Raw genomic sequence first — 11,101 nt, 5'->3', positions numbered from 1 at the left:
TTGTTCTTCACTGTGACTTTGTTCAACTGGCGGTAATCAATACATATCCACATAGAACCATCCTTCCTCTTCCCAAATAAGACAGGAGCACCCTAAGGTGACATACTCCAAATGAAGCCCTTATCAAGCAACTTCTGTAATTGCTCTTTCAATTCCTTCAACTCAGGAGAAGCCATACGATACTGAGGAACAGAGATGGGCTGAGTTCCCGGCAACAAATCAATGCCAAAATCAATATCTCTGTCGGGCGGCATGCCCGGAAGATCAGCTGGAAATAAATCTGAAAAGTCCCTCACTACTGAGACTGACCCAACTGTAGGGGTATCACTACTGATATCTATCACATAAGCTAGACACGCGTCACGCCCTCTATCAACCATTCGTTTAGATTTAAGAAATAAAATAACTCTGTTGGGAGTACACTCTAAGGTACCTCTCCACTCTAATCGTGATAAACCTAGCATAGCCAGCGTCACGGTCTTAGCGTGACAATCAAGAATAGCATAATGGGGCGACAACCAGTCCATGCCCAAGATAACATCAAAGTCTACCATGCTGAGTAATAATAAATCGGCTCTAGTCTCAAACCACTAAGAGCAATCAAACACGACCGATACAGGCGGTCCACAACAAGAGAATCCCCCATAAGAGTAGATACATAAACAGAGGAACTCAAAGAATCCCGAGATATGCCCAAATACGGGGCAACATAAGAGGACACATAGGAATATGTAGAGCTTGGGTCAAATAATATTGACGCATCTCTATGAAAGACCGAAACAATACCTGTAATGATACAATCTGAAGAAATTGGCTCTGTATGAGCCGGAAGAGCATAATATCTGGCCTGGCCTCCCCCTATAGGGCGACTTCGACCTCCCCGACCTCCTCCTCGAGCTGGCTAAGCAGGTGGGGCGGTAGATGGTGCTGGAGTCATAGCTTGAGAACCCGGTGGAGCACATTGTGCCTGAGAATTCTGTGGAGGTGCACCCCTCCTAAGTTTGGGGAAATCCTTCACCATATCACGAGTATCGCCACACTCAAAATAAGCTCTCGGAGAGCGTGGCTGCTGTGACTGGCTCGGGCCAGGTCTACTGGACTGACCGCTAAAACCACCCCGAGCAGGAGGTGCACTAGATACTGGCGGTATATAATAAGGCTCATGAGGCCTAGATGGGGCCGGAATACCACTGGCAGCTGGAAGTGCTGAATGGACGGAGAGACTCTCATGGCCCCTACCATGGCGAACTGCAGTTGGGCACGAGTACCACTATAAGTGCCAAACTCTCGGGACCTCTTGGCCTCCCTCTCCTCTCTATCCCGAGCGAGCATGCCCTCCACTCTCCTAGCAATACTCACATCCATCTCAAACTCCCAGGCCATACTAATCCTGATACTGGGGTGGAGTCCCTCAATAAACCGATTAACCCTCTCTCAAACTGTGGCAACCAAAGCCGGTGCATGTTGGGCCAAATCACTGAAATAAATACTCTGACACAGTCATAGCACCCTGGCGCAGCTGCTCAAACTCCGCGTGCCATGAGTCCTTGAGGCTCTGAGGGACATACTCTCTCAAAAACATGTCCGAGAACTGAGTTCGTGTAGGTGAAGCTACCTCATGCGGACTACTCAACTCATAAGCATGCCACCACTGATAGGTTGCTCCTCTAAGCTGGAAGGTGGTAAAAGAAAACCCACTCGTCTGTTCTACGCCCATAGTTTGGAGAATACGAGGATACTCCTCCAGAAAACCCTGGGCATCCTTTAACACCAATCCACTAAAGGTAGGAGGGTGGTACTTCTTGTACCTCTCAACTATGAGCTGCTCCGCCTCATAAACTGTTGCCCTAATCTCGGGCTGAGTTGGAGCTACCGACTGCATCGGTATAATCTCTAGAACATGGTAGACTTGAAACCGCTGCTCTGGAGTACCAGCAACGGGAGTCTGTGCTCCTCCCCTGGCCTGAGATATGGCAAGAGCAAGTGGAATCAATCTAGCCTAAGCTAAGGTGCTGAATATGCTCTGAAACTGGGCTAGAGTCTCCTGGAGGGCTGGTACAGCAACAGGTACCTCAGGTGTCTGCCCTCCAACTGGAGCTACTGGGGGCTTCTCTATAGCAACTCGTGCGGGTGTTCTGGCTGCACCGCGTGGACATCCTCGACCACTACCCCGGCCCCAGCCTCTCGCGGCTCTAGCAGAGGGCGTGGGTTCCTGGTCATCAGATCCTCCGGTACGGGTCCTCACCATCTGTGAGAAAGAATAGAATACAGAAGTTTAGAATTTTTTATGTCAATAAATTTCGCACGACAACGAATCAAATAAGTATAATGTTTCCTAATAGTTCCATAGCCTCCCGAAGATAAGTACAGATGTCTCCGTACCGATCCACGAGAATCTAATAAACCGGCTTGTGACTCACGACACCTATGAACCTAGAGCTCTGATACCAACTTATCACGACCCAAACTCCATCCGTATAATGTCGTGATGGCACCTAGTCTCTACGACTAGGTAAGCCTAATAAATTGCGGAAAATAACAAAATGAAAGTACAACTTGGCAACTAACAGCACTGGATAATTGAATAACTAGTAACAATGTCGCTCGGCATGTACAATAATCAACACTCTATAAATACACAGTCTTCCCAAAATTCGAAACATCGTAGGTCACAAGCTATGGAAGGAAAATAGCATCTTTATACACCATAGTTTAATAAAAGGAACACAGGAAGTGTTTGACAAAGGGGAGAATAGAGGGGGACTCCTAGGTCTGCGAATGCGGAAGATGTACCTTGAAATATCCGTACAACAACAAGCACTATCAGCTAATAGAGGGGCTGATAAGAAGTACCTGGATCTGCACACAAAAACATGTACAGAAGAGTAGCATGAGTACACCACAACGGTACCCAGTAAGTGCCAAGCCTAACCTCGGTCGAGTAGTGATGAGGTCAGATCAGGCCCACTGGTATATAATAAATAAAGCAGGGGAATATAACAGTATTTTAAGAGACTGGAATTTACCAAAAGGAAAACACAGCAAAAATAGCAGTACGTCATAGGGGTAAATAGTCAGGGATCTCCGAGATACCGTCTCGTATTCCCGAAGTACATATATAGGGAGAACTCCCGAGGTACCGCCTCGTAGTCTCAAAAGTAAATATGCAGGGAGAACTCCCGAGTTACTGCCTCGTAGTCTCAAAAGTAAATGTGCAGGGAGAACTCCCGAGGAACCGCTTCGTAGTCTCAAAAGTAAATGTGCAAGGAGAACTCCCGAGGAACCACCTCGTAGTCTCAAAAGTAAATGTACATGGAGAACTCCCGAGAAACCGCTTCGTAGTCTCAAAAGTAAACACACAACTCAAACCGATAAATACCACAGTTAACAGAAAGATTTCTACAGTTATACTGATAAAGAACAAGGAAAAATAGGAATCAACTAGGCATGCTTCACAGAGTTCAAATAAGCAGTTAAAACACGTAGACATGTGATATTAGACTAAACATGATAACTACACATATTGGAATAGCTCAATTAGGAATGAAAACAGACTAATACTCATTTAAACAGTATAACTCAAATTAAAGGAAAAATAGGTTACTACTCAGTAAATTAAATCGGGTTTTACAACAAATAGCTTGTGTACGTACTCGTCACCTCATGTACACGCTACTCACATATCATAATAGTACCCAATCCTAAGGGAATTTCCCCCACACAAAATAAGGCAAGTCACTTACCTCGAACCAAGCTCAATCAGTAAGAATGCTCTTTCCTCGATTATCCAACTCTGAATGGCCCAAATCTAGCCAAAAACAATTTCATACCATAAATACAACTATAATAGACTAATTTAATTAATGAAATCAAGACTAAAGCAAGAAATTAGAAAACCGCCCCAAAAGGTAGACCTGTGCCCATGTCTCAGAATTGGGTAAAAGTCACAAAATATGAATACCCATTCACTCACGAGTTCACTCGTACCAAAATTATCCAAATCCGATATCAAAATCTCAATCAAAACCCAAAATCTTAGTTGAAGAACTTTTTCCCATTTTTCCCAAAATTTCCACCAAAATTCAAAATTAAAAGATGAAATTAGTGATAGTTTAGTGGGATATAACCAAAATAAGTGAAGAATCATTACCCAATCGATGTCTCTGAAAATCCCTCAAAATCTCATCCAAAACCAAGCTCTCTAACCCAAGTTTTGATAAAAAGGGCTAACTTTCATTTTTGGAAACTTTAATACTGCCCAGGCATCCCTTCTTCGCGAACACGACCACACCCTCGTGTTCGCGAAGCACAAAATTACTTCAGTCTAAAATCTTTCGTCGTGAACGCGATGGTCTACTTGCAAACGCGAAGGTTACTCAACTCGACCCTACACGAATGTGGAACCAGCATCGCGAACACATCGGAAAAATGACTTGGAGGCTCGGTCGACCAACTTCCTCAATGCGAACGCGAGACCACATCGCAAACACGTAGACCGATTACCTTAGAGCTTCGTGAACACGGGACCTCCATCAAGAATGTGAAGCACAAATCCCACCAGCCTCTAGTTCCTCTTCGCGAACGCGGAACTCCCCTCGCAAACGCGAAAAATTAAACCTGCAACAGGAAAACCAAATAAATCTGCTATCTTTCACAAGTCCAAAATGATCCGTTAAGCATTCGAAACTCACCCGAGGCCCCCGGGACCTCAACCAAACATACCAACCAGTCCTAAAACACCTTATGAACTTAGTCGAGCCCTCAAATCACATCAAACAATGCTAAAAACACGAATCACTCTCCAATCCAAACTTAATGAACTTTAAACTTCAAATTTGTACAACCGATGTTGAAACCTATCAAACCACGTCCGATTGACCTCAAATTTTGCACACAAGTCATATTAAACATTACAGACCTACTCCAACTTCCGGAATCAGAATCCAACCGTGATATCAACAAGTCCATTTCCGGTCAAAATCTCCAAAAATTTGACTTTCGCCATTTCAAGCCTAAATCAGCTACAAACCTCAAAAGAACAATCCGGGCATTCCCCATAGTCCAAAATCACCCAACAGAGCTAATGAAACCGACAGAACTCTATTCCAGAGTCGTCTTCATGTAGTTCCGACTACGGTCAAAATCGTAAGTCTTAAGCTTTCGTTTAGGGACTAAGTGTCCCAAAACTCTCTGAAACCAAAACAAAAACCTCCCGACAAGTAACATAAGCAGAAAAAAATAGAGGGGAAGCAGTTAATAGGGGATCAGGGCTATTACTCTCAAAATGATAGGCCCGGGTCATTACAGGCAGGTTCGAAAGTTGAGGTCGAAGAACATTGCTTCAGTGAAAGTTCAGTGGAAGGGTCACCCAGTCGAGGAGGCAACTAGGGAGACAACCATGATATGCATAGCCATTATCCTCATCTTTTTACCACTTCAGGTATGTCTCTATACTCGTTCGAGGACGAATATTTGTTTTAAGAGGGGGAGGATGTAACGACCTGGCTGGTCGTTTTAAGTGTTTCAGCCTCGATCCCCTATTGTTCGCCTCTTATATGCTATAGTGTGATTATGCGACTTGCGGGAGGTGTTTGGTTTTGGTTTCAAGTGAGTTTCGGAGTGAAATGGGACATATAGTCCCTAAGTTGGAGCTTTAAATTGAAAGAGTTGAACGTAGTTGGACTTTTATGTAGATGAGTCCGGAATGGAGTTTTGACGTTTCCAATAGCTGTGTATGGTGATTTTGGACTTAGGAGCGTATCCGGATGTTGATTTGGAGGTCCGTAGGTTGTTTCAGCGAGAATTGGCGAAAGTTAGAAAGTTAAAGGTTTGGAAGGTTGGAATGTTTGACAAGGAATTGTCTTTATTGATATTGGGGTCGGATCCCAATTCCAAAATTTGGAATAGGTCCGTAATGTCATTTATGACTTGTGTGCAAAATTTGAAGTCAATCAGAGTTGTTTTGGTATGAATCAGAAGTTCATAGTTGCATGTGCTTGAATTTGGGTTGCGATTCGTAGAATCGATGTTGTTTCATGTGATATTTGGCCTCGAGTAAGACCATTATATGTTTTGGTACTTGTTGGAATATTCAAAGGGGGTCCATTATATGTTTTGGACCAATTTTTGACTTAGTTTCATTGCTGAAGTCCTAGGCTTGCTGGTGTCATCGCACCTGCAGAGGGATTGACCGCAGGTGCGGAATAGCGGATGCGGAAGGTGAGGCATAGAAGCAAAAAGGAGAGCCCAGGGCTGGGATCGTAGGTGCGGAAACCTGGGCGCAGGTGCGCCTCCGCAGAAGCGGCCATTTCTTTCGCAGAAGCGGAATTGGAGGAGGGGGCTTTGGGCAGGACCGCAGGGGTGGTCTCCTTCTTCGCATAAGTGGGCTCATAGGAGCAATCCATGGTCCGCAGAAGCAAAACTCCTGTATTTAAGTAGAATCCGCACCTGTGATGGTTTTTTCAAAGGTGCGGCAACACAAGTTCAACCCCAGGCTTGCAGAAGCGGATTCGCTGGGTAGAAAATGGGAAATTTCAAGGGTTTGATTCATAATCCATTTTTGAACATAGAGAGCTCGGTGTGAGGCGCATTTTCCGGAGATTTTCAGAGATATCATTGGGGTTAGAATTCCTAACTCGATTTTGGTTAAATTACACGAATCTATTGTTGTTTTCATCATCAAATTGGTGTTTTGGAGTTGGAAATTTGGGAAGAATTTGTGAAACTTCTTAGTCTAAAATTTGAGTATAAATAGGCGATTTGACTAACTCTTGTATGGTTGGACTCGCTATCGAACGAGTGTTCGGATTTTGTAATTTGGTTGGGTTCCGAGGTGCGGGCCCATGTTGACTTTTTAATTCTTTCCAAAGATCGTAATTTCATTGTTTAAATTAGTTTCCTATAGTTTATATTTATAATATGAAGTTGTTTTGGCTAGATTCGAGCCGTTCGGAGTTGGATAATCGAGGGAAAGGCCTTCTAGTAGATTGAGTTAGCGTGTTTCGGGGTAAGTGACTTGCCTAACTTTGTGTGGGGGGATTACACCTTAGGATTTGTGTTGGTTGTGATAATTGTGATATGTGGAAGTCGTGAACGCAAGGTTACGAGTGTGTACATAGGATAAATGTGAAAATTACCGATTTTATCTATTTAGATTCCTTTCAAGTCATAATTGAGTTACCTTAACATGTTATACTCATCATTTCTAGTCTATTTTCACATGTCTACTTATCTTATTCTCTTACATGCAAATTGCCCCACATGGTTAATTGAAGTTATTGTTTCCTTTATCCCGTATTTATTATTTGATCGTTGAACTCTTTAATTGAAGTTGTTAAATTGTGGAATATCTTATTGTTGAAATTGGTATTGAAATATAAAGGTTGTGATTCACATTGAGGCAAGGTTTTAAGTTGTGAATTACCATTCTGTTGAGTTGATCATTCCGGCTGTTATTGTTGAGACTCTTTTGTACATTGTGGTTGAGCCATGGGCTCTTTACTGTGAAAATACTATTATTGCTTGGTTCTCTGGCAAGTTGTAATATTGGGCACTTGAGGTGCGATTTATGATACGTTTTGCTATTAATACGCATGCGGTGGTATACCGTTTTGGGGTTGAAACACATGCAGTGAGATAAGGTGGGCTTGATACGCATGGCTAGTAGGGGAACTACTAGAAGTCGTGTGGTGTGATAAGGTGAGCTAAAACACGGGATACTATTTCGGGAAAATAATTTTCAAAACTAAATGTAAAGGCTCCCGCAGTGATATAAGGAATGATTGTGATTTATTCTTGTGATTTGAGACTACGAGGCGGTACCTCGATAGTGACTCTTGTTGGCATTTTTCGGTTTTGCACTTGTCTTTGGTTGTTGTTTTGTCAGCATATTATTAATTGTCTTACTCCGTGTTGCACTATTTGCTTTAATTCCGTGTAGCTAACCTTGATATGCTATCTTCTTTTACAATTTCAGTACTGTCATTATTACATTGCCTTACATTTGTTCACTCTTTTATTTATTCCATTAGGGCATTGACCTGACATCGTCACTACTCTACCGAGACTATGCTTGGCACTTACTGGGTACTATTGTGGTGTACTCATTGTACACTTCTGCACATCCTTTTGTGCAGATCCAGGTACCTCCTATCAGTCTTGGCATTAGTGATTTGAGTCCGGGCGTGGAGACTTCAAGGTATACCTGCCAGTGTTTGCAGGCCTTAGAGTCCTCTTCTACCTTGATTTCTTTATTTTGTTACCCTTTTATAGACATTAATGTATAGAATTATTCAGTACTATTACTTAGAGCTTGTGACTTATATTTCGTCGGGTTTTGGGAGTTGTATATGTTGAGTTGCAGATTTTATATTATACAATTGTAAAAGTTTTGAGACTTTAAATTATTGCTTCAGTCACTTCTGCATGAATGTTAGGCTTACCTAGTCTTAGAGACTATGTGCCATCACGACATCCTATAGAGGGAAATTGGGTCGTGAGAGTCAAAAACCCTAAAAACTAATGGTTTGACAAAAAAAAATCTTTAAAATTTACAAAGAAATATGAGGTGCATAACTGCCATCTGCCTTCAATGTAATCTTCATTCTCCTCTCTGTCCTCAGCAAGAAAAGGAATTTTCTGAAGAAAAATCAAAGTATCAACACTGTGATCCTCGGTACAATAGTGGTTCTATGGCCTGAACAATCACTACTAAAAAACTGTCAAAAAGCGTCCATCAAAACCGACCGAAATCGGTAAGAATCGAACAAAAACCGACCGATTTCAATTCATCAAAAAATGAATGGTCGCAATAGAGGATTGACCACCATCGGTCGATATTTCAACGCAGTTTTACCAAATTATCTGACATAAAATAACCATACCGACCAACTTCGGTTGGTAATTTTGAAAACATTTTTAAATTATTTTTAAATTAGTGACCGACATCGGTCGGAGCTTAATTATTAATTTTTTTAAAAATTGTTCTATTCCGACCGATTTCGGTCGGAATGATTAAAATATTTAAAATTAAAAATTAAAAATTCCGACCGCATTCGGTCGGAACTGTTAAAATATTTAATATTTAAATTCAAAAATTCCGACCGAAGTCGGTCGGTAACTTTGAATTTCTGGAAAATTCAAATGAACAGTTCTGATCGACTTCGATCAGTAGGCGACCGATTGTTTGGGTATTATTTTTGCAGAATACAACTGTTTTATAGCTACACCACCTGCCAACAACAAATTACTTATAATGGCAGCATTATATGGCTTTCATTCAACCAATATCAACAACAATAACAACAACAATAATAACTATCAAAACTATATTATTAACAAAATATCATCGCCATCTCTACTAAACTATATTAACAAAATATCATACCCAACAACAAAACGTTTCACAAGTTAAAAGTTCAAACATCATTCAATAAGTGTTTTGTATTGCATCACCTCCATCTACACTACTAGAAGATTCATCATCGGCATTTTTCAAAGGATCACAACGAGAAGGACTAGCATCTGGGGAAGGCTCACGAGACCGGAGAAGGGGGAAAGTACCACTAGCAAGAAGATTGGCCAGCTTACCTTGAAGGAGATTAAATTGTTGGTCCTTCTTTTCTAGCTGAATTTGAAGGGTATCAAATTGTCTATCTCTCTTTTCTTCTTTAGCCTTTGTCTCTTCAAGCTCTGTTGTTAGCTTTGCCATCTTCTTCTCTATAGACGAGATAGTCGACCTATCAATTGCCTCGCCTTGGACGGAAGTTCCTATACCTTGCAATCCAGCCCTGTAGCGCCGAAATGATCTCTCTGGAAGGCCGTATGCTATCCCCTTTTTAGGACCACCGTGGTTGACAATTTTCTCCACGAGCTCCGGTGGGAAGTCACTCCAAGTCGCATAGGGTTCATCATACAACCGGCCAAGAGTTTCAGTGATTATCTTTGTAGTCTAACGATCATACCGCACTTTCTCTGGATCATCTGCCTTCGACGAATCTGAAGCGTGCGCAGAAGGGGAGGCATCTGGCTCATCGATACTATCCCGAAGTCGAAGTCTAGAAATGCTAGGAGAAGAACTCTGTGGAGAGGGAGACGGGGTCGCTGATAAAGATAGTTGTGATCCACACCTTTTTTACGATCTAGACCTCTACTGCGATCCAGACCCCTACTGTGATCCGGCTGGCTGAAATCTAGATGGATGTGATCCAGCTGGTGATGAATAAAATGGAGTAGATGACAAGCGTATCACCACATGGCCTTGTGACTGGTGACTCGATGGACCAATATAATTATATGCAGGATCATGTGGAGGAAGCGGGGTATGGCCCTGTGGTGGAGAATGGTAAGAATATTGCTGGGAGGGCAAATGGTAGGTAGTCTGATGAGTAGATGGATATGGTGGAAAATATGTGTGACTAGAAGATAGCTTCCGGCCATCAGTAGCGGAGGGATGCAAGTGTGGAGTGGAAGGAAGCGATGGTGTAGCACCATCATCATGATCAATAGGCTTCTTATCCTTACTAAATCTACCTCGACCCCTACCGGTCATCTGCATGAATTAAAAAAAATGTTAGAATTGATAATATAAATCTATATAAGTTGAGAGCACTTAAAAAAACTAACATGTTAGTCGTCTTTGAAGTATCCTTCCTTGTCCGAAAATTCTTCCTCTTCACTTATTGCATTTTCATTAGGTGATTATTTGTCCTCATTTTCTATGATTGTTATTTCTTCTATATCAATTTCTTCTAATATGCGTTGAGGATGCTCCAAGTCATTAATGCTTGAGGTAGCATTTTGGTAAGCAACATCTAGAACATTTTCAAATTCTACCCTACCAACATACTTAGTTTTGATTTCAACCAACCAATCAGCCTTATCCCTCCGCAATGGATATGGAGCATAATGCAATTGCCTATGTTTTTCTGCAATTATAAAAGGATCATAGCGATCATACTCCTTCTTTTTATTAACCTCAATTATGTTGTACAGTGAGTGTACATTTGTACCTCTTCTAGGTGTTGGGTCAAACCACTTGCATCAGAAAAGTATGATCTTCTTATTTGGCCAACCTGAATATGATAATTCTAGAATCTCTTTG

Source organism: Nicotiana tomentosiformis, chromosome 11 (assembly GCF_000390325.3).
Source record: "Nicotiana tomentosiformis chromosome 11, ASM39032v3, whole genome shotgun sequence".
Classification (NCBI taxonomy): Eukaryota; Viridiplantae; Streptophyta; class Magnoliopsida; order Solanales; family Solanaceae; genus Nicotiana; species Nicotiana tomentosiformis.
Note: the sequence above shows the minus strand (reverse complement) of the source record.